A 25000-nucleotide genomic window follows, 5' to 3' on the forward strand; every position below is an offset into this window, starting at 1 on the left:
CCAGACCATGTTCAGTATGCAGTACTACCCCTAACCAGACCATGTTCAGTATACAGTACTACCCCTAACCAGACTGGTACCATGTTCAGTATGTAGTACTACCCTAACCAGACCATGTTCAGTATGCAGTACTACCCCTAACCAGACCATGTTCAGTATGCAGTACTACCCCTAACCAGACTGGTACCACAGTATGTATGTTCAGTACTACCCCTAACCAGACCATGTTCAGTATGGTACTACCCCTAACCAGACCATGTTCAGTATGCAGTACTACCACTAACCAGACTGGTACCATGTTCAGTATGTAGTACTACCCTAACCAGACTGGTACCATGTTCAGTATGCAGTACTACCACTAACCAGACTGGTACCATGTTCAGTATGCAGTACTACCACTAACCAGACCATGTTCAGTATGCAGTACTACCCCTAACTAGACTTGTACCATGTTCAGTATGCAGTACTACCACTAACCAGACTGGTACCATGTTCAGTATGCAGTACTACCCCTAACCAGACTGGTACCATGTTCAGTATGCAGTACTACCCTAACCAGACTGGTACCATGTTCAGTATGCAGTACTACCACTAACCAGACCATGTTCAGTATGCAGTACTACCCCTAACCAGACTGGTACCATGTTCAGTATGTAGTACTACCCCTAACTAGACCATGTTCAGTATGCAGTACTACCCCTAACTAGACCATGTTCAGTATGTAGTACTACCCCTAACCAGACCATGTTCAGTATACAGTACTACCCCTAACCAGACTGGTACCATGTTCAGTATGCAGTACTACCACTAACCAGACTGGTACCATGTTCAGTATGCAGTACTACCACTAACCAGACCATGTTCATAGTACTACCACTAACCAGACCATGTTCAGTATGCAGTACTACCCTAACCAGACTGGTACCATGTTCAGTATGCAGTACTACCCCTAACCAGACTGGTACCATGTTCAGTATGCAGTACTACCACTAACCAGACTGGTACCATGTTCAGTATGCAGTACTACCCCTAACCAGACCATGTTCAGTATGTAGTACTACCACTAACCAGACTGGTACCATGTTCAGTATGCAGTACTACCCCTAACCAGACTGGTACCATGTTCAGTATGTAGTACTACCCCTAACCAGACTGGTACCATGTTCAGTATGTAGTACTACCCCTAACCAGACTGGTACCATGTTCAGTATGTAGTACTACCCCTAACCAGACTGGTACCATGTTCAGTATACAGTACTACCACTAACCAGACTGGTACCATGTTCAGTATGCAGTACTACCACTAACCAGACTGGTACCATGTTCAGTATGCAGTACTACCCCTAACCAGACTGGTACCATGTTCAGTATGCAGTACTACCCCTAACCAGACTGGTACCATGTTCAGTATGCAGTACTACCCCTAACCAGACTGGTACCATGTTCAGTATGTAGTACTACCCCTAACCAGACTGGTACCATGTTCAGTATGTAGTACTACCACTAACCAGACTGGTACCATGTTCAGTATGCAGTACTACCCCTAACCAGACCATGTTCAGTATGCAGTACTACCACTAACCAGACTGGTACCATGTTCAGTATGCAGTACTACCACTAACCAGACTGGTACCATGTTCAGTATGCAGTACTACCCTAACCAGACTGGTACCATGTTCAGTATGCAGTACTACCCCTAACCAGACCATGTTCAGTATGCAGTACTACCCCTAACCAGACTGGTACCATGTTCAGTATGCAGTACTACCCCTAACCAGACCATGTTCAGTATGCAGTACTACCCTAACCAGACCATGTTCAGTATGTAGTACTACCACTAACCAGACTGGTACCATGTTCAGTATGTAGTACTACCCCTAACCAGACCATGTTCAGTATGCAGTACTACCCTAACCAGACTGGTACCATGTTCAGTATGCAGTACTACCCCTAACCAGACCATGTTCAGTATGCAGTACTACCCCTAACCAGACTGGTACCATGTTCAGTATGCAGTACTACCCCTAACCAGACTGGTACCATGTTCAGTATGCAGTACTACCCCTAACCAGACTGGTACCATGTTCAGTATGCAGTACTACCACTAACCAGACTGGTACCATGTTCAGTATGTAGTACTACCACTAACCAGACCATGTTCAGTATGTAGTACTACCCCTAACCAGAGTACCATGTTCAGTATGTAGTACTACCCCTAACCAGACCATGTTCAGTATGCAGTACTACCCTAACCAGACTGGTACCATGTTCAGTATGTAGTACTACCCCTAACCAGACTGGTACCATGTTCAGTATGTAGTACTACCACTAACCAGACCATGTTCAGTATGTAGTACTACCCCTAACCAGACCATGTTCAGTATGCAGTACTACCCCTAACTAGACCATGTTCAGTATGTAGTACTACCACTAACCAGACTGGTACCATGTTCAGTATGCAGTACTACCCCTAACCAGACTGGTACCATGTTCAGTATACAGTACTACCACTAACCAGACTGGTACCATGTTCAGTATGCAGTACTACCCCTAACCAGACTGGTACCATGTTCAGTATGCAGTACTACCCTAACCAGACTGGTACCATGTTCAGTATGTAGTACTACCACTAACCAGACTGGTACCATGTTCAGTATGCAGTACTACCCCTAACCAGACTGGTACCATGTTCAGTATGCAGTACTACCCCTAACCAGACTGGTACCATGTTCAGTATGCAGTACTACCCTAACCAGACCATGTTCAGTATGTAGTACTACCCCTAACCAGACCATGTTCAGTATGCAGTACTACCACTAACCAGACCATGTTCAGTCTGCAGTACTACCACTAACCAGACTGGTACCATGTTCAGTATGCAGTACTACCCCTAACCAGACCATGTTCAGTATGCAGTACTACCCCTAACCAGACCATGTTCAGTATGCAGTACTACCACTAACCAGACTGGTACCATGTTCAGTATGCAGTACTACCACTAACCAGACCATGTTCAGTATGCAGTACTACCCTAACCAGACCATGTTCAGTATGCAGTACTACCCTAACCAGACTGGTACCATGTTCAGTATGCAGTACTACCACTAACCAGACCATGTTCAGTATGCAGTACTACCACTAACCAGACCATGTTCAGTATGCAGTACTACCACTAACCAGACTGGTACCATGTTCAGTATGCAGTACTACCACTAACCAGACTGGTACCATGTTCAGTATGTAGTACTACCCCTAACCAGACTGGTACCATGTTCAGTATGCAGTACTACCACTAACCAGACTGGTACCATGTTCAGTATGTAGTACTACCACTAACTAGACCATGTTCAGTCTGCAGTACTACCACTAACCAGACCATGTTCAGTATGCAGTACTACCACTAACCAGACTGGTACCATGTTCAGTATGTAGTACTACCACTAACTAGACCATGTTCAGTATGCAGTACTACCACTAACCAGACTGGTACCATGTTCAGTATGCAGTACTACCACTAACCAGACTGGTACCATGTTCAGTATGCAGTACTACCACTAACCAGACTGGTACCATGTTCAGTATGTAGTACTACCCCTAACCAGACTGGTACCATGTTCAGTATGCAGTACTACCCCTAACCAGACTGGTACCATGTTCAGTATGTAGTACTACCCCTAACCAGACTGGTACCATGTTCAGTATACAGTACTACCACTAACCAGACTGGTACCATGTTCAGTATGCAGTACTACCCCTAACCAGACCATGTTCAGTATGCAGTACTACCCCTAACCAGACTGGTACCATGTTCAGTATGCAGTACTACCCCTAACCAGACTGGTACCATGTTCAGTATGCAGTACTACCACTAACCAGACTGGTACCATGTTCAGTATGCAGTACTACCACTAACCAGACTGGTACCATGTTCAGTATGTAGTACTACCCCTAACCAGACCATGTTCAGTATGCAGTACTACCCCTAACCAGACCATGTTCAGTATGCAGTACTACCCCTAACCAGACTGGTACCATGTTCAGTATGCAGTACTACCCCTAACCAGACCATGTTCAGTATGCAGTACTACCCCTAACCAGACTGGTACCATGTTCAGTATGCAGTACTACCACTAACCAGACCATGTTCAGTATGCAGTACTACCACTAACCAGACCATGTTCAGTATGCAGTACTACCCCTAACCAGACTGGTACCATGTTCAGTATGCAGTACTACCCCTAACCAGACCATGTTCAGTATGCAGTACTACCACTAACCAGACTGGTACCATGTTCAGTATGTAGTACTACCCCTAACCAGACTGGTACCATGTTCAGTATACAGTACTACCCTAACCAGACCATGTTCAGTCTGCAGTACTACCCCTAACCAGACCATGTTCAGTATGCAGTACTACCACTAACCAGACTGGTACCATGTTCAGTATGCAGTACTACCACTAACCAGACCATGTTCAGTATGCAGTACTACCACTAACCAGACCATGTTCAGTATGCAGTACTACCCCTAACCAGACCATGTTCAGTATGCAGTACTACCCCTAACCAGACTGGTACCATGTTCAGTATGCAGTACTACCCCTAACCAGACCATGTTCAGTATGTAGTACTACCACTAACCAGACCATGTTCAGTATGCAGTACTACCACTAACCAGACTGGTACCATGTTCAGTATGCAGTACTACCCCTAACCAGACTGGTACCATGTTCAGTACTACCACTAACCAGACTGGTACCATGTTCAGTATGCAGTACTACCACTAACCAGACTGGTACCATGTTCAGTATGCAGTACTACCACTAACCAGACTGGTACCATGTTCAGTATGTAGTACTACCACTAACCAGACTGGTACCATGTTCAGTATGTAGTACTACCACTAACCAGACCATGTTCAGTATGCAGTACTACCCCTAACCAGACTGGTACCATGTTCAGTATGTAGTACTACCACTAACCAGACTGGTACCATGTTCAGTATGTAGTACTACCCCTAACCAGACTGGTACCATGTTCAGTATACAGTACTACCCCTAACCAGACCATGTTCAGTATACAGTACTACCCCTAACCAGACTGGTACCATGTTCAGTATGTAGTACTACCACTAACCAGACTGGTACCATGTTCAGTATGCAGTACTACCACTAACCAGACTGGTACCATGTTCAGTATGCAGTACTACCCCTAACCAGACTGGTACCATGTTCAGTATGCAGTACTACCCCTAACCAGACCATGTTCAGTATGCAGTACTACCACTAACCAGACTGGTACCATGTTCAGTATGCAGTACTACCACTAACCAGACTGGTACCATGTTCAGTATGTAGTACTACCCTAACCAGACCATGTTCAGTATGCAGTACTACCACTAACCAGACTGGTACCATGTTCAGTATGTAGTACTACCCCTAACCAGACTGGTACCATGTTCAGTATGTAGTACTACCCCTAACCAGACTGGTACCATGTTCAGTATACAGTACTACCCCTAACCAGACCATGTTCAGTATGCAGTACTACCACTAACCAGACTGGTACCATGTTCAGTATGCAGTACTACCCCTAACCAGACCATGTTCAGTATGCAGTACTACCCCTAACCAGACTGGTACCATGTTCAGTATGCAGTACTACCACTAACCAGACTGGTACCATGTTCAGTATGTAGTACTACCACTAACCAGACTGGTACCATGTTCAGTATGTAGTACTACCACTAACCAGACTGGTACCATGTTCAGTATGTAGTACTACCACTAACCAGACTGGTACCATGTTCAGTATGTAGTACTACCACTAACCAGACCATGTTCAGTATGCAGTACTACCACTAACCAGACTGGTACCATGTTCAGTATACAGTACTACCCCTAACCAGACTGGTACCATGTTCAGTATGCAGTACTACCACTAACCAGACTGGTACCATGTTCAGTATGCAGTACTACCACTAACCAGACTGGTACCATGTTCAGTATGCAGTACTACCCCTAACCAGACTGGTACCATGTTCAGTATGCAGTACTACCCCTAACCAGACTGGTACCATGTTCAGTATGCAGTACTACCCCTAACCAGACTGGTACCATGTTCAGTATGCAGTACTACCCCTAACCAGACTGGTACCATGTTCAGTATGCAGTACTACCCCTAACCAGACTGGTACCATGTTCAGTATGCAGTACTACCCCTAACCAGACCATGTTCAGTATGCAGTACTACCACTAACCAGACCATGTTCAGTATGCAGTACTACCCCTAACCAGACTGGTACCATGTTCAGTATGCAGTACTACCACTAACCAGACTGGTACCATGTTCAGTATACAGTACTACCCCTAACCAGACTGGTACCATGTTCAGTATGCAGTACTACCCCTAACCAGACTGGTACCATGTTCAGTATACAGTACTACCACTAACCAGACTGGTACCATGTTCAGTATGCAGTACTACCACTAACCAGACTGGTACCATGTTCAGTATGCAGTACTACCACTAACCAGACTGGTACCATGTTCAGTATGCAGTACTACCCCTAACCAGACCATGTTCAGTATGCAGTACTACCACTAACCAGACTGGTACCATGTTCAGTATGTAGTACTACCCCTAACCAGACCATGTTCAGTATGCAGTACTACCACTAACCAGACTGGTACCATGTTCAGTATGCAGTACTACCCCTAACCAGACTGGTACCATGTTCAGTATGCAGTACTACCCCTAACCAGACTGGTACCATGTTCAGTATGCAGTACTACCCCTAACCAGACTGGTACCATGTTCAGTATGCAGTACTACCACTAACCAGACTGGTACCATGTTCAGTATGCAGTACTACCCCTAACCAGACTGGTACCATGTTCAGTATGCAGTACTACCACTAACCAGACCATGTTCAGTATGCAGTACTACCCCTAACCAGACCATGTTCAGTATACAGTACTACCACTAACCAGACTGGTACCATGTTCAGTATGCAGTACTACCCCTAACCAGACCATGTTCAGTCTGCAGTACTACCCCTAACCAGACTGGTACCATGTTCAGTATGCAGTACTACCCCTAACCAGACTGGTACCATGTTCAGTATGTAGTACTACCCCTAACCAGACTGGTACCATGTTCAGTATACAGTACTACCCCTAACCAGACCATGTTCAGTATGCAGTACTACCACTAACCAGACCATGTTCAGTATGCAGTACTACCCCTAACCAGACTGGTACCATGTTCAGTATGCAGTACTACCCCTAACCAGACCATGTTCAGTATACAGTACTACCACTAGAGAACTCACCCAGGTTTTCTATGGCGTAGTATCGCTGCTTACTGTCCACCCTGACCGTCTCGGCGTAGGGACTTCCTACTCCGTAGCCAATGATGTAGCCCCGTACTAGGATGTTGGGGTTGAGGGGAGGAGTCCAGCTCATGATGATGCTGTTGGGCAGGGGTCGAACATGGAGGGAACTCGGTTGATTCGGGACTTGGCTCTCTAGAAAGACAAAGTGGAATGTTTCAGATACAGTGATCGGCTATGAAAAGCCAACTGACATTTAGGTGGTGAGCTGTTGCACCTCTACAACCACTGTGATTATTATTATTTGATCCTGCTGGTCACCTATGAACATTTGAACATCTTGGCCATGTTCTGTTATAATCTCTACCCGGCACAGCCAGAAGAGGACTGGTCACCCCACATAGCCTGGTTCCTCTCTAGGTTTCTTCCTAGGTTCTGGCCTTTCTTGGGTAGTTTTTCCTAGCCACCGTGCTCCTACACCTGCATTGCTTGCTGTTTGGGGTTTTAGGCTGGGTTTCTGTACAGCACTTTGAGATATCAGCTGATGTACGAAGGGCTTTATAAATACATTTGATTTGATTTGATTCAGATAATACGGAATCACCATGGAAACGGGCCTAAAATGTAACAATGATAATATCTACATACAGTGGGGCAAAAAAAGTATTTAGTCAGCCACCAATTGTGCAAGTTCTCCCACTTAAAAAGATGAGAGAGGCCTGTAATTTTCATCATAGGTACACTTCAACTATGACAGACAAAATGAGAAAAAAAATCACATTGTAGGATTTTTAATGAATTTATTTGTAAATTATGGTGGAAAATAAGTATTTGATCACCTACAAACAAGCAAGATTTTCTGTCTCTCACAGACCTGTAACTTCTTCTCCTCTGTCCTCCACTCGTTACCTGTATTAATGGCACCTGTTTGAACTTGTGTATTGATGACTCATCAGTGGTATTGTGTAACAATGATAATATACAGTGCCTTGCGAAAGTATTTGGCCCCCTTGAACTTTGCGACCTTTTGCCACATTTCAGGCTTCAAACATGAAGATATAAAACTGTATTTTTTGTGAAGAATCAACAACAAGTGGGACACAATCATGAAGTGGAACGACATTTATTGGATATTTCAAACTTTTTTAACAAATCAAAAACTGAAAAATTGGGCGTGCAAAATTATTCAGCCCCTTTACTTTCAGTGCAGCAAACTATCTCCAGATGTTCAGTGAGGATCTCTGAATGATCCAATGTTGACCTAAATGACTAATGATGATAAATACAATCCACCTGTGTGTAATCAAGTCTCCGTATAAATGCACCTGCACTGTGATATTCTCAGAGGTCCGTTAAAAGGGCAGAGAGCATCATGAAGAACAAGGAACACACCAGGCAGGTCCGAGATACTGTTGTGAAGAAGTTTAAAGCCGGATTTGGATACAAAAAGATTTCCCAAGCTTTAAACATCCCAAGGAGCACTGTGCAAGCGATAATATTGAAATGGAAGGATTATCAGACCACTGCAAATCTACCAAGACCTGGCCGTCCCTCTAAACTTTCAGCTCATACAAGGAGAAGACTGATCAGAGATGCAGCCAAGAGACCCATGATCACTCTGGATGAACTGCAGAGATCTACAGCTGAGGTGGGAGACTCTGTCCATAGGACAACAATCAGTCTTATATTGCACAAATCTGGCCTTTATGGAAGTGTGGCAAGAAGAAAGCCATTTCTTAAAGATATCCATAAAAAGTGTTTGCCACAAGCCACATGGGAGACGTGGGAGAAGGTGCTCTGGTCAGATGAAACCAAAATGGAACTTTTGGCAACAATGCAAAACGTTATGTTTGGCGTAAAAGCAACACAGCTCATCACCCTAAACACACCATACCCACTGTCAAACATGGTGGTGGCAGCATCATGGTTTGGGCCTGCTTTTCTTCAGCAGGGACAGGGAAGATGGTTAAAATTGATGGGAAGATGGATGCAGCCAAATACAGGACCATTCTGGAAGAAAACCTGATGGAGTCTGCAAAAGACCTGAGACTGGGACGGAGATTTGTCTTCCAACAAGACAATGATCCAAAACATAAAGCAAAATCTACAATGGAATGGTTCAAAAATAAACATATCCAGGTGTTAGAATGGCCAAGTCAAAGTCCAGACCTGAATCCAATCGAGAATCTGTGGAAAGAACTGAAAACTGCTGTTCACAAATGCTCTCCATCCAACCTCACTGAGCTCGAGCTGTTTTGCAAGGAGGAATGGGAAAAAAATTCAGTCTCTCGATGTGCAAAACTGATAGAGACATACCCCAAGCGACTTACAGCTGTAATCGCAGCAAAAGGTGGCGCTACAAAGTATTAACTTAAGGGGGCTGAATAATTTTGCACGCCCAATTTTTCAGTTTTTTATTTGTTAAAAAAGTTTGAAATATCCAATAAATGTCGTTCCACTTCATGATTGAGTCCCACTTGTTGTTGATTATTCACAAAAAATAGAGTTTTATATCTTTATGTTTGAAGCCTGAAATGTGGCAAAAGGTCGCAAAGTTCAAGGGGGCCGAAAACTTTCGCAAGGCACTGTACATACAGTCATGCATGTACACATTTAACCTATGGGTGGTTCCTGGGAATCTGACCCACGATCCTGGCGTGTTGTCAAGCGCCACGCTCTACCAACTGAGATATTCAGGACCACCATTTTGTTTTTATCCTTTGATGATATTTTCACACAGTATATCGACTTGTATGAATGATTTGTGGGTTTTTTTTCAATGTCAAATCAAATCCAATCCAATCAGAAACAGTACTAACATCCTTCTCACTAAAGCTAATGTGATCCGACAGTTTGTGATAATCCTCTAGGAAAGAGGACGCTGAGAAGACATTCTCAGGTTAATATCAGTTTACTGAGTGATAATCCATTAGAATTGCATTAGGTCCCTTGTCATCTCTTAAAACCATCTGCCTGATTGATCTCTTCCTTATCTCACCACTCTCTCCTCCGTGACCTGGTCACATGTCCTTCCTAAATACCTGGCTGCCAAAGCTGGTTCTTAATCAGGTTATGTAGAATTTATATGAAACAAAAAAAAATGCTTTTAAGTTGCGCCAGGCATAGTTAGTATCCGAGTCCCAAATGGCATTCTATTCCTTATTTAGTGCACTAAAGTGGGCCCTGTTGGTACCTGTGGGCCCTGTTGGCACCTGTAGGCCCTGTTGGCACCTGTGGGCCCTGTTGGCACCTGTGGGCCTGTTGGAACCTGTGGGCCCTGTTGGAACCTGTGGGCCCTGTTGGCACCCGTGTGCCCTGTTGGAACCCGTGGGCCCTGTTGGAACCCGTGGGCCCTGTTGGAACCCGTGGGCCTTGTTGGAACCCGTGGGCCCTGTTGGCACCCGTGGGCCCTGTTGGAATCTGTGGGCCCTGTTGGACCCTGTTGGAACCTGTGGGCCCTGTTGGCACCCGTGGGCCCTGTTGGCACCCTTGGGCCCTGTTGGAACCCGTGGGCCCTGTTGGAACCCGAGGGCCCTGTTGGAACCTGTGGGCCCTGTTGGAACCCGTGGGCCCTGTTGGCACCCGTGGGCCCTGTTGGAACCCGTGGGCCCTGTTGGAACTGTTGGAACCCGTGGGCCCTATTGGAACCCGTGGGTGGGCCCTGTTGGAACCTGTGGGCCCTGTTGGCACCCGTGGGCCCTGTTGGCACCCGTGGGCCCTGTTGGAATCCGTGGGCCCTGTTGGAACCCGTGGGCCCTGTTGGCACCCGTGGGCCCTGTTGGCACCCGTGGGCACTGTTGGAACCCGTGGGCCCTGTTGGCACCACTTTAGTAAAAGGTTGCCATTTGGGACAGTGAAACTAGACATTTTGTTATTTTAGTGTTTGAAGGCTGCCAGTCAAACAGTCCAGTATCATCCCCATCACATTGCCAGTGGATGACTGCACAGCAGGTTTGTATGATGCTCAATATGTTACAACTCTTTATACACCTTGGCCTCACCACTGTCTAAATATTTAAAACAATCACTCTGAATACAAGAGTCCAGCCCTGCCTCAGGGAATAGAGACAGAGAGAGACATGGTAGTGGAGGAGGAAGATGGGAATAGAGACATGGTAGTAGAGGAGGAAGAGGAGAACAGAGACATAGTAGTAGAGGAGGAAGATGGGAATAGAGACATGGTAGTAGAGGAGGAAGAGGAGAACAGAGACATGGTAGTAGAGGAGGAAGATGGGAATAGAGACTTGGTAGTAGAGGAAGAGGAGAACAGAGACATGGTAGTAGAGGAAGAGGGGAATAGAGACATGGTAGTAGAGGAGGAAGAGGAGAACAGAGACATGGTAGTAGAGGAAGAGGAGAACAGAGACATGGTAGTAGAGGAAGAGGAGAACAGAGACATGGTAGTAGAGGAAGAGGGGAATAGAGACATGGTAGTAGAGGAGGAAGAGGAGAATATAGACATAGTAGTAGAGGAGGAAGATGGGAATAGAGACTTGGTAGTAGAGGAGGAAGATGAGAACAGAGACATGGTAGTAGAGGAGGAAGATGGGAATAGAGACATGGTAGTAGAGGAGGAAGAGGGGAACAGAGACATGGTAGTAGAGGAGGAAGAGGAGAACAGAGACATGGTAGTAGAGGAGGAAGAGGAGAACAGAGACATGGTAGTAGAGGAGGAAGAGGGGAATAGAGACATGGTAGTAGAGGAAGAAGAGGAGAACAGAGACATGGTAGTAGAGGAGGAAGAGGAGAACAGAGACATGGTAGTAGAGGAGGAAGAGGAGAACAGAGACATGGTAGTAGAGGAGGAAGAGGGGAATAGAGACATGGTAGTAGAGGAAGAAGAGGAGAACAGAGACATGGTACTAGAGGAGGAAGAGGAGAACAGAGACATGGTCGTAGAGGAGGAAGAGGAGAACAGAGACATGGTAGTAGAGGAGGAAGAGGAGAACAGAGACATGGTAGTAGAGGAGGAAGAGGGGAATAGAGACATGGTAGTAGAGGAAGAAGAGGAGAACAGAGACATGGTACTAGAGGAGGAAGATGGGAATCGAGACATGGTCGTAGAGGAGGAAGATGAGAACAGAGACATGGTAGTAGAGGAGGAAGAGGAGAACAGAGACATGGTACTAGAGGAGGAAGATGGGAATCGAGACATGGTCGTAGAGGAGGAAGATGAGAACAGAGACATGGTAGTAGAGGAGGAAGAGGAGAACAGAGACATGGTAGTAGAGGAAGAGGAGAACAGAGACATGGTAGTAGAGGAGGAAGAGGAGAATAGAGACATGGTAGTAGAGGAGGAAGAGGGGAATAGAGACATGGTACTAGAGGAGGAAGATGGGAATCAGAGACATGGTCGTAGAGGAAGAGGAGAACAGAGACATGGTAGTAGAGGAGGAAGATGGTAGTAGAGGAAGAGGGGAATAGAGACATGGTAGTAGAGAAGAGGAGAACAGAGACATGGTAGTAGGGAATAGAGACATGGTAGTAGAGGAGGAAGAGGAGAACAGAGACATGGTAGTAGAGGAGGAAGAGGGAGGAAGAGTGGAGAACAGAGACATGGTAGTAGAGGAAGAGGAGAACAGAGACATGGTAGTAGAGGAAGAGGAGAACAGAGACATGGTAGTAGAGGAGGAAGAGGGAAATAGAGACATGGTAGTAGAGGAAGAGGAGAACAGAGACATGGTAGTAGAGGAAGAGGAGAACAGAGACATGGTAGTAGAGGAGGAAGAGGAGAACAGAGACATGGTAGTAGAGGAGGAAGAGGGAAATAGAGACATGGTAGTAGAGGAAGAGGAGAACAGAGACATGGTAGTAGAGGAAGAGGGGAACAGAGACATGGTAGTAGAGGAAGAGGAGAACAGAGACATGGTAGTAGAGGAAGAGGAGAACAGAGACATGGTAGTAGAGGAGGAAGAGGGGAATAGAGACATGGTAGTAGAGGAGGAAGAGGAGAACAGAGACATGGTAGTAGAGGAGGAAGAGGGAATAGAGACATGGTAGTAGAGGAGGAAGATGAGAACAGAGACATGGTAGTAGAGGAGGAAGAGGAGAACAGAGACATGGTAGTAGAGGAGGAAGATGGGAACAGAGACATGGGTAGAGGAGGAAGATGAGAACAGAGACATGGTAGTAGAGGAGGAAGAGGAGAACAGAGACATGGTAGTAGAGGAAGAGGAGAACAGAGACATGGTAGTAGAGGAGGAAGAGGAGAATAGAGACATGGTAGTAGAGGAGGAAGAGGGGAATAGAGACATGGTACTAGAGGAGGAAGATGGGAATCGAGACATGGTCGTAGAGGAAGAGGAGAACAGAGACATGGTAGTAGAGGAAGAGGAGAACAGAGACATGGTAGTAGAGGAAGAGGGGAATAGAGACATGGTAGTAGAGGAAGAGGAGAACAGAGACATGGTAGTAGAGGAAGAGGAGAACAGAGACATGGTAGTAGAGGAGGAAGAGGAGAACAGAGACATGGTAGTAGAGGAGGAAGAGGGAAATAGAGACATGGTAGTAGAGGAAGAGGAGAACAGAGACATGGTAGTAGAGGAAGAGGAGAACAGAGACATGGTAGTAGAGGAAGAGGAGAACAGAGACATGGTAGTAGAGGAGGAAGAGGGAAATAGAGACATGGTAGTAGAGGAAGAGGAGAACAGAGACATGGTAGTAGAGGAAGAGGAGAACAGAGACATGGTAGTAGAGGAGGAAGAGGGAAATAGAGACATGGTAGTAGAGGAGGAAGAGGGAAATAGAGACATGGTAGTAGAGGAAGAGGAGAACAGAGACATGGTAGGTAGAGGAAGAGGGGAACAGAGACATGGTAGTAGAGGAAGAGGAGAACAGAGACATGGTAGTAGAGGAAGAGGAGAACAGAGACATGGTAGTAGAGGAAGAAGAGGAGAACAGAGACATGGTAGTAGAGGAAGAAGAGGAGAACAGAGACATGGTAGTAGAGGAAGAAGAGGAGAACAGAGACATGGTAGTAGAGGAGGAAGATGGGAATAGAGACATGGTAGTAGAGGAAGAGGAGAACAGAGACATGGTAGTAGAGGAGGAAGAGGAGAACAGAGACATGGTAGTAGAGGAAGAAGAGGAGAACAGAGACATGGTAGTAGAGGAGGAAGAGGGAAATAGAGACATGGTAGTAGAGGAAGAGGAGAACAGAGACATGGTAGTAGAGGAGGAAGAGGAGAACAGAGACATGGTAGTAGAGGAAGAAGAGGAGAACAGAGACATGGTAGTAGAGGAGGAAGATGGGAATAGAGACATGGTAGTAGAGGAGGAAGAGGAGAACAGAGACATGGTAGTAGAGGAGGAAGAGGAGAATAGAGACATGGTAGTAGAGAGGAAGAGGAGAACAGAGACATGGTAGTAGAGGAGGAAGAGGAGAACAGAGACATGGTAGTAGAGGAGGAAGAGGGAATAGAGACATGGTAGTAGAGGAGGAAGAGGAGAACAGAGACATGGTAGTAGAGGAGGAAGAGGAGAACAGAGACATGGTAGTAGAGGAACAGGAGGAGAACAGAGACATGGTAGTAGAGGAAGAAGAGGAGAACAGAGACATGGTAGTAGAGGAGGAAGAGGAGAACAGAGACATGGTAGTAGAGGAAGAAGAGGAGAACAGAGACATGGTAGTAGAGGAAGAGGGGAATAGAGACATGGTAGTAGAGGAGGAAGAGGAGAACAGAGACATGGTAGTAGAGGAGGAAGATGGGAATAGAGACATGGTAGTAGAGGAAGAGGAGAACAGAGACATGGTAGTAGAGGAAGAGGAGAACAGAGACATGGTAGTAGAGGAGGAAGAGGAGAACAGAGACATGGTAGTAGAGGAGGAAGAGGAGAACAGAGACATGGTAGTAGAGGAGGAAGATGGGAATAGAGACATGGTAGTAGAGGAAGAGGAGAACAGAGACATGGTAGTAGAGGAAGAGGAGAACAGAGACATGGTAGTAGAGGAAGAGGGGAATAGAGACATGGTAGTAGAGGAAGAGGGGAATAGAGACATGGTAGTAGAGGAGGAAGAGGAGAACAGAGACATGGTAGTAGAGGAGGAAGAGGAGAACAGAGACATGGTAGTAGAGGAAGAGGAGAACAGAGACATGGTAGTAGAGGAGGAAGAGGAGAACAGAGACATGGTAGTAGAGGAAGAGGAGAACAGAGACATGGTAGTAGAGGAAGAGGGGAATAGAGACATGGTAGTAGAGGAGGAAGAGGAGAACAGAGAAATGGTAGTAGAGGAAGAGGAGAACAGAGACATGGTAGTAGAGGAAGAGGGGAATAGAGACATGGTAGTAGAGGAGGAAGAGGAGAACAGAGACATGGTAGTAGAGGAGGAAGAGGAGAACAGAGACATGGTAGTAGAGGAGGAAGAGGAGAACAGAGACATGGTAGTAGAGGAAGAGGAGAACAGAGACATGGTAGTAGAGGAGGAAGAGGAGAACAGAGACATGGTAGTAGAGGAAGAGGAGAACAGCGACATGGTAGTAGAGGAGGAAGAGGAGAACAGAGACATGGTAGTAGAGGAAGAAGAGGAGAACAGAGACATGGTAGTAGAGGAAGAGGAGAACAGAGACATGGTAGTAGAGGAGGAAGAGGAGAACAGAGACATGGTAGTAGAGGAGGAAGAGGAGAACAGAGACATGGTAGTAGAGGAGGAAGAGGAGAACAGAGACATGGTAGTAGAGGAGGAAGAGGAGAACAGAGACATGGTAGTAGAGGAGGAAGAGGAGAACAGAGACATGGTAGTAGAGGAAGAGGAGAACAGAGACATGGTAGTAGAGGAGGAAGAGGAGAACAGAGACATGGTAGTAGAGGAGGAAGAGGAGAACAGAGACATGGTAGTAGAGGAAGAGGGAGAACAGAGACATGGTAGTAGAGGAAGAGGAGAACAGAGACATGGTAGTAGAGGAGGAAGAGGAGAACAGAGACATGGTAGTAGAGGAGGAAGAGGAGAACAGAGACATGGTAGTAGAGGAGGAAGAGGAGAACAGAGACATGGTAGTAGAGGAGGAAGAGGAGAACAGAGACATGGTAGTAGAGGAAGAGGAGAATAGAGACATGGTAGTAGAGGAGGGAAGAGGAGAACAGAGACATGGTAGTAGAGGAGGAAGAGGAGAACAGAGACATGGTAGTAGAGGAGGAAGAGGAGAACAGAGACATGGTAGTAGAGGAAGAGAGGAGAACAGAGACATGGTAGTAGAGGAAGAGGAGAACAGAGACATGGTAGTAGAGGAAGAGGAGAACAGAGACATGGTAGTAGAGGAAGAGGAGAACAGAGACATGGTAGTAGAGGAGGAAGAGGAGAACAGAGACATGGTAGTAGAGGAAGATGAGAACAGAGACATGGTAGTAGAGGAGGAGAGGAGAACAGAGACATGGTAGTAGAGGAGGAAGAGGAGAACAGAGACATGGTAGTAGAGGAGGAAGAGGAGAACAGAGACATGGTAGTAGAGGAGGAAGAGGAGAACAGAGACATGGTAGTAGAGGAGGAAGAGGAGAACAGAGACATGGTAGTAGAGGAAGAGGAGAATAGAGACATGGTAGTAGAGGAGGAAGAGGGAGAACAGAGACATGGTAGTAGAGGAAGAGGAGAACAGAGACATGGTAGTAGAGGAAGAGGAGAACAGAGACATGGTAGTAGAGGAGGAAGAGGAGAACAGAGACATGGTAGTAGAGGAGGAAGAGGAGAACAGAGACATGGTAGTAGAGGAAGAGGGGAATAGAGACATGGTAGTAGAGGAAGAGGGGAATAGAGACATGGTAGTAGAGGAGGAAGAGGAGAACAGAGACATGGTAGTAGAGGAGGAAGAGGAGAACAGAGACATGGTAGTAGAGGAAGAGGAGAATAGAGACATGGTAGTAGAGGAGGAAGAGGAGAACAGAGACATGGTAGTAGAGGAGGAAGAGGAGAACAGAGACATGGTAGTAGAGGAGGAAGAGGAGAACAGAGACATGGTAGTAGAGGAAGAGGAGAACAGAGACATGGTAGTAGAGGAAGAGGAGAACAGAGACATGGTAGTAGAGGAAGAGGAGAACAGAGACATGGTAGTAGAGGAAGAGGAGAACAGAGACATGGTAGTAGAGGAGGAAGAGGAGAACAGAGACATGGTAGTAGAGGAAGATGAGAACAGAGACATGGTAGTAGAGGAAGAGGAGAACAGAGACATGGTAGTAGAGGAGGAAGAGGAGAACAGAGACATGGTAGTAGAGGAGGAAGAGGAGAACAGAGACATGGTAGTAGAGGAGGAAGAGGAGAACAGAGACATGGTAGTAGAGGAGGAAGAGGAGAACAGAGACATGGTAGTAGAGGAAGAGGAGAATAGAGACATGGTAGTAGAGGAGGAAGAGGAGAACAGAGACATGGTAGTAGAGGAAGAGGAGAACAGAGACATGGTAGTAGAGGAAGAGGAGAACAGAGACATGGTAGTAGAGGAGGAAGAGGAGAACAGAGACATGGTAGTAGAGGAGGAAGAGGAGAACAGAGACATGGTAGTAGAGGAAGAGGGGAATAGAGACATGGTAGTAGAGGAAGAGGGGAATAGAGACATGGTAGTAGAGGAGGAAGAGGAGAACAGAGACATGGTAGTAGAGGAGGAAGAGGAGAACAGAGACATGGTAGTAGAGGAGGAAGAGGAGAACAGAGACATGGTAGTAGAGGAAGAGGAGAACAGAGACATGGTAGTAGAGGAGGAAGAGGAGAACAGAGACATGGTAGTAGAGGAGGAAGATGAGAACAGAGACATGGTAGTAGAGGAGGAAGAGGAGAACAGAGACATGGTAGTAGAGGAAGAGGAGAACAGAGACATGGTAGTAGAGGAGGAAGAGGAGAACAGAGACATGGTAGTGAGAGGAAGAGGAGAACAGAGACATGGTAGTAGAGGAGGAAGAGGAGAACAGAGACATGGTAGTAGAGGAGGAAGAGGAGAACAGAGACATGGTAGTAGAGGAAGAGGAGAACAGAGACATGGTAGTAGAGGAAGAGGAGAATAGAGACATGGTAGTAGAGGAGGAAGAGGAGAACAGAGACATGGTAGTAGAGGAGGAAGAGGAGAACAGAGACATGGTAGTAGAGGAAGAGGGGAATAGAGACATGGTAGTAGAGGAAGAGGAGAACAGAGACATGGTAGTAGAGGAAGAAGAGGGAAATAGAGACATGGTAGTAGAGGAAGAGGAGAACAGAGACATGGTAGTAGAGGAGGAAGAGGAGAACAGAGACATGGTAGTAGAGGAAGAGGAGAACAGAGACATGGTAGTAGAGGAGGAAGAGGAGAACAGAGACATGGTAGTAGAGGAAGAGGAGAACAGAGACATGGTAGTAGAGGAAGAGGAGAACAGAGACATGGTAGTAGAGGAAGAGGAGAATAGAGACATGGTAGTAGAGGAGGAAGAGGAGAACAGAGACATGGTAGTAGAGGAAGAGGGAAATAGAGACATGGTAGTAGAGGAGGAAGAGGAGAACAGAGACATGGTAGTAGAGGAGGAAGAGGGTAGGGTTGTGTCCCTAATGACATCCTATTTCTTAGGGCACTACTTTTGTCCAGTGTCTCTGGGGATCTTGTCAAAAGAGGATGTCATTTGAGAAGCAGAGGGAAGAGATGGAATGAAGTGTTTTTGTGTCTTTACCATCAAGGTCATTCTCTGGCGTCTCGGCGGTGAACCACTCGCTGGCCGGGCCCGTGCCGTTAGCTGTCATGGCAGAGACCTGGAAACTGTACTGACTGCCTTTCTCCAGCCCTGAGAGGAGAGGATGTTGTGAAAGACATGTTGAACACAACTAAAACATCTGTACTGACTGCCTTTCTCCAGGCCTGAGAGGAGAGGATGTTGTGAAAGACATGTTAAACACAACTAAAACATCTGTACTGACTGCCTTTCTCCAGCCCTGAGAGGAGAGGATGTTGTGAAAGACATGTTAAACACAACTAAAACATCTGTACTGACTGCCTTTCTCCAGCCCTGAGAGGAGAGGATGTTGTGAAAGACATGTTAAACACAACTAAAACATCTGTACTGACTGCCTTTCTCCAGCCCTGAGACAGAGACGCACAACAACGTCAGAAAGACATTTTTAAAGAAACACAACGACACATAGATGTTAATGAAAACAGTACTTATCACAAACCCGAGTCTGTAAACGCAGGGGTGAACACAACAACATCACAGAGACATGTTAAACACCCTACAGTGTCTGTCTCTCTGTGTTCATTGTTAGTGGCAGTTTCTGCACATTCAAAGGCTGAATATTCATTGTTGCATTACAGAGAAACGATCAGTGGGTGAGTACATCATCACTATTCTCTACAGGTGATTGTGGGTGAGTACATCATCACTATTCTCTACAGATGATTGTGGGTGAGTACATCACTATTCTCTACAGGTGACGTACATCACTATTCTCTACAGGTGACTGTGGGTGAGTAAATCACTATTCTCTACAGGTGATTGTGGGTGAGTAAATCACTATTTTCTACAGGTGATTGTGGGTGAGTACATCACTATTCTCTACAGGTGATTGTGGGTGAGTACATCACTATTCTCTACAGGTGATTGTGGGTGAGTACATCACTATTCTCTACAGGTGATTGTGGGTGAGTACATCAGCACGGAGGGACACAGACAGACAGACGGACATATGGAGACAGAGACAGAGAGAGGGACAGACAAGCTCTGGTCAAAAGTAGTATACTATATAGGGAATAAGGTGCCATTGAGGACACACCCTAGGATTAGTAGAGCACACACACACTTTCCTTTAAGACCAGGAACCCATCTGAATCACTAAACAATAATAAGGAATATTCTGTCCATCCACATTCAGTATTGGAATTGAAATAATACCATAGGTCAGTAAAATGAACAAGTAGTTATCTCTGTTGTGGTGTGTGGAGCTCACCTGCCCCCCCCTTAATAACCCTGAGGCCAGGTATCCCCCCCTTAATAACCCTGAGGCCAGGTATCCCCCCTTAATAACCCTGAGGCCAGGTATCCCCCCTCTTAATAACCCTGAGGCCAGGTATCCCCCCCTCTTAATAACCCTGAGGCCAGGTATCCCCCCCCTCTTAATAACCCTGAGGCCAGGTATCCCCCCCTTAATAACCCTGAGGCCAGGTATCCCCCCTCTTAATAACCCTGAGGCCAGGTATCCCCCCCCTCTTAATAACCCTGAGGCCAGGTATCCCCCCTCTTAATAACCCTGAGGCCAGGTATCCCCCCCTCTTAATAACCCTGAGGCCAGGTATCCCCCCTCTTAATAACCCTGAGGCCAGGTATCCCCCTCTTAATAACCCTGAGGCCAGGTATCCCCCCCTCTTAATAACCCTGAGGCCAGGTATCCCCCCCTCTTAATAACCCTGAGGCCAGGTACCCCCCCTCTTAATAACCCTGAGGCCAGGTATCCCCCCTCTTAATAACCCTGAGGCCAGGTATCCCCCTCTTAATAACCCTGAGGCCAGGTATCCCCCTCTTAATAACCCTGAGGCCAGGTATCCCCCCCTCTTAATAACCCTGAGGCCAGGTACCCCCCTCTTAATAACCCTGAGGCCAGGTATCCCCCCTCTTAATAACCCTGAGGCCAGGTATCCCCCCCTCTTAATAACCCTGAGGCCAGGTATCCCCCTCTTAATTACCCTGAGGCCAGGTATCCCCCCTCTTAATAACCCTGAGGCCAGGTATCCCCCCTCTTAATAACCCTGAGGCCAGGTATCCCCCTCTTAATAACCCTGAGGCCAGGTATCCCCCTCTTAATAACCCTGAGGCCAGGTATCCCCCCCTTAATAACCCTGAGGCCAGGTATCCCCCCTCTTAATAACCCTGAGGCCAGGTATCCCCCCCCTCTTAATAACCCTGAGGCCAGGTATCCCCCCTCTTAATAACCCTGAGGCCAGGTATCCCCCTCTTAATAACCCTGAGGCCAGGTATCCCCCTCTTAATAACCCTGAGGCCATGTATCCCCCCCTTAATAACCCTGAGGCCAGGTATCCCCCCCCCTTAATAACCCTGAGGCCAGGTATCCCCCCTAATAACCCTGAGGCCAGGTATCCCCCTCTTAATAACCCTGAGGCCAGGTATCCCCCTTAATAACCCTGAGGCCAGGTATCCCCCCCCTTAATAACCCTGAGGCCAGGTATCCCCCCCCTTAATAACCCTGAGGCCAGGTATCCCCCCTTAATAACCCTGAGGCCAGGTATCCCCCCCTCTTAATAACCCTGAGGCCAGGTATCCCCCCCTTAATAACCCTGAGGCCAGGTACCCCCCTCTTAATAACCCTGAGGCCAGGTATCACCCCCTCTTAATAACCCTGAGGCCAGGTATCCCCCCTCTTAATAACCCTGAGGCCAGGTATCCCCCCTCTTAATAACCCTGAGGCCAGGTATCCCCCTCTTAATAACCCTGAGGCCAGGTATCCCCCCGCCCTCTTAATAACCCTGAGGCCAGGTATCCCCCCTTAATAACCCTGAGGCCAGGTATCCCCCTTAATAACCCTGGGGCCAGGTATCCCCCTTAATAACCCTGAGGCCAGGTATCCCCCCTCTTAATAACCCTGAGGCCAGGTATCCCCCTCTTAATAACCCTGAGGCCAGGTATCCCCCCCCCTTAATAACCCTGAGGCCAGGTATCCCCCCTCTTAATAACCCTGAGGCCAGGTATCCCCCCCCTTAATAACCCTGAGGCCAGGTATCCCCCTCTTAATAACCCTGAGGCCAGGTATCCCCCCTCTTAATAACCCTGAGGCCAGGTATCCCCCCTCTTAATAACCCTGAGGCCAGGTATCCCCCCCTCTTAATAACCCTGAGGCCAGGTATCCCCCCCCCCTCTTAATAACCCTGAGGCCAGGTATCCCCCCCTCTTAATAACCCTGAGGCCAGGTAACCCTGAGGCCAGGTACCCCCCCCCTCTTAATAACCCTGAGGCCAGGTATCCCCCCCTTAATAACCCTGAGGCCAGGTATCCCCCCTCTTAATAACCCTGAGGCCAGGTATCCCCCCTTAATAACCCTGAGGCCAGGTATCCCCCTCTTAATAACCCTGAGGCCAGGTATCCCCCCCTTAATAACCCTGAGGCCAGGTATCCCCCCCTCTTAATAACCCTGAGGCCAGGTATCCCCCCCTTAATAACCCTGAGGCCAGGTATCCCCCCCTTAATAACCCTGAGGCCAGGTATCCCCCCCCTCTTAATAACCCTGAGGCCAGGTATCCCCCCCTTAATAACCCTGAGGCCAGGTATCCCCCCCCTCTTAATAACCCTGAGGCCAGGTCCCCCCCCCCCCTCTTAATAACCCTGAGGCCAGGTACCCCCCCTTAATAACCCTGAGGCCAGGTATCCTCCCCTCTTAATAACCCTGAGGCCAGGTATCCCCCCCCCTTAATAACCCTGAGGCCAGGTATCCCCCCTCTTAATAACCCTGAGGCCAGGTATCCAGGTATCCCCCCCTCTTAATAACCCTGAGGCCAGGTATCCCCCCCTCTTAATAACCCTGAGGCCAGGTATCCCCCCTCTTAATAACCCTGAGGCCAGGTATCCCCCCCCTTAATAACCCTGAGGCCAGGTATCCCCCCTCATAATAACCCTGAGGCCAGGTATCCCCCCTCTTAATAACCCTGAGGCCAGGTATGAGGCCAGGTATCCCCCCTCATAATAACCCTGAGGCCAGGTATCCCCCCTCTTAATAACCCTGAGGCCAGGTATCCCCCTCTTAATAACCCTGAGGCCAGGTATCCCCCCCCTTAATAACCCTGAGGCCAGGTATCCCCCCTTAATAACCCTGAGGCCAGGTATCCCCCCCCCCCCTTAATAACCCTGAGGCCAGGTATCCCCCCTCTTAATAACCCTGAGGCCAGGTATCCCCCCTCTTAATAACCCTGAGGCCAGGTATCCCCCTCTTAATAACCCTGAGGCCAGGTATCCCCCCCTCTTAATAACCCTGAGGCCAGTATCCCCCTCTTATAACCCTGAGGCCAGGTATCCCCCCCCCTCTTAATAACCCTGAGGCCAGGTATCCCCCCTCTAATAACCCTGAGGCCAGGTATCCCCCCTCTTAATAACCCTGAGGCCAGGTATCCCCCCCCCTCTTAATAACCCTGAGGCCAGGTATCCCCCCTCTTAATAACCCTGAGGCCAGGTATCCCCCTCTTAATAACCCTGAGGCCAGGTATCCCCCCTCTTAATAACCCTGAGGCCAGGTATCCCCCCCTTAATAACCCTGAGGCCAGGTATCCCCCCCTTAATAACCCTGAGGCCAGGTACCCCCCCCTCTTAATAACCCTGAGGCCAGGTATCCCCCCTTAATAACCCTGAGGCCAGGTATCCCCCCTCCCTTAATAACCCTGACGCCAGGTATCCCCCCCTCCTGTCTGTCTCTGCCTTAGATGCAGCCGCCGCAAATGTAACAATCTATTTTCGTCTTCAAACAATATCAGCCGAGTCTCCTATTAAGAAAACACTGGTTCGTCCCAAATGGCACCCTATTCCCCATATAGTGCACTACTTTTGACCCACATGGCACCCTGTTCTCTACATTAGTGCACTACTTTTGACCAGGGCCCATATTGTACTATATAGGGAATGGGGTGCCATTTGGGAGACAGACATATACAGACGGTTGGTTTGCTGTCTGGTTTCACAACATATTGAATTAATATAAATCATTAATCACACCATGAAGTATGCATAATAACTAAACTGCAGAAACAATAAATAATCATTCATTGTAATAATAATAATAATTAATTTAGCCTCTCTAGCGTAAACCAGATAGGTATTAAAACATGCAGCTTTTATGTGTGAGATGAAAAAACATACATTTTTTCATGTGTAATATCTGACAGGTGCTTTCAGAATGTATTCAGACCCGTTGACTGTTTCCACATGTTGTTACATTACAGCCTTCTTCTAAAACAACAACAATAACTCAGCAGTCTACACATGACCCCATAATGACAAAGTGAAAAAACACATTTTTACATTTACATAAGTATTCAGACCCTTTGCTATGAGACTCTAAATTGAGCTCAGCTGCATCCTGTTTCCATTGATCATCGTTGAGATGTTTCTACAACTTGATTGGAGTCCACCTGTGGTAAATTCAACTGATTGGACATGATTTGGAAAGGCACACACCTGTCTATATAAGGTCCCACAAAAACCAAACCATGGGGTCGAAGGAATTGTCCGTAGAGCCCAAGACAGGATTGTGTCGAGGCACAGATCAGGGGAAGGATAGAAAAACAGGTACCAGAAGTCTCACCTGTGAACAGGTACCAGAAGTCTCACCTGTGAACAGGTACCAGAAGTCTCACCTGTGAACAGGTACCAGAAGTCTCACCTGTGAACAGTTACCAGAAGTCTCACCTGTGAACAGTTACCAGAAGTCTCACCTGTGAACAGGTACCAGAAGTCTCACCTGTGAACAGTTACCAGAAGTCTCACCTGTGAACAGTTACCAGAAGTCTCACCTGTGAACAGTTACCAGAAGTCTCACCTGTGAACAGGTACCAGAAGTCTCACCTGTGAACAGTTACCAGAAGTCTCACCTGTGAACAGTTACCAGAAGTCTCACCTGTGAACAGTTACCAGAAGTCTCACCTGTGAACAGTTACCAGAGGTCTCACCTGTGAACAGGTACCAGAAGTCTCACCTGTGAACAGGTACCAGAAGTCTCACCTGTGAACAGTTACCA

At 47.1% G+C, this 25000-nt stretch overlaps 1 pseudogene; it reads right to left on the bottom strand.

Moving 5' to 3' along the window:
* The window catches only part of LOC135529387 (netrin receptor DCC-like), a 197934-nt pseudogene that overhangs the window by 106279 nt on the left and 66655 nt on the right, over nt 1-25000 (bottom strand).

Source organism: Oncorhynchus masou, unplaced genomic scaffold (assembly GCF_036934945.1).
Source record: "Oncorhynchus masou masou isolate Uvic2021 unplaced genomic scaffold, UVic_Omas_1.1 unplaced_scaffold_1155, whole genome shotgun sequence".
Lineage (NCBI taxonomy): Eukaryota > Metazoa > Chordata > Actinopteri > Salmoniformes > Salmonidae > Oncorhynchus > Oncorhynchus masou.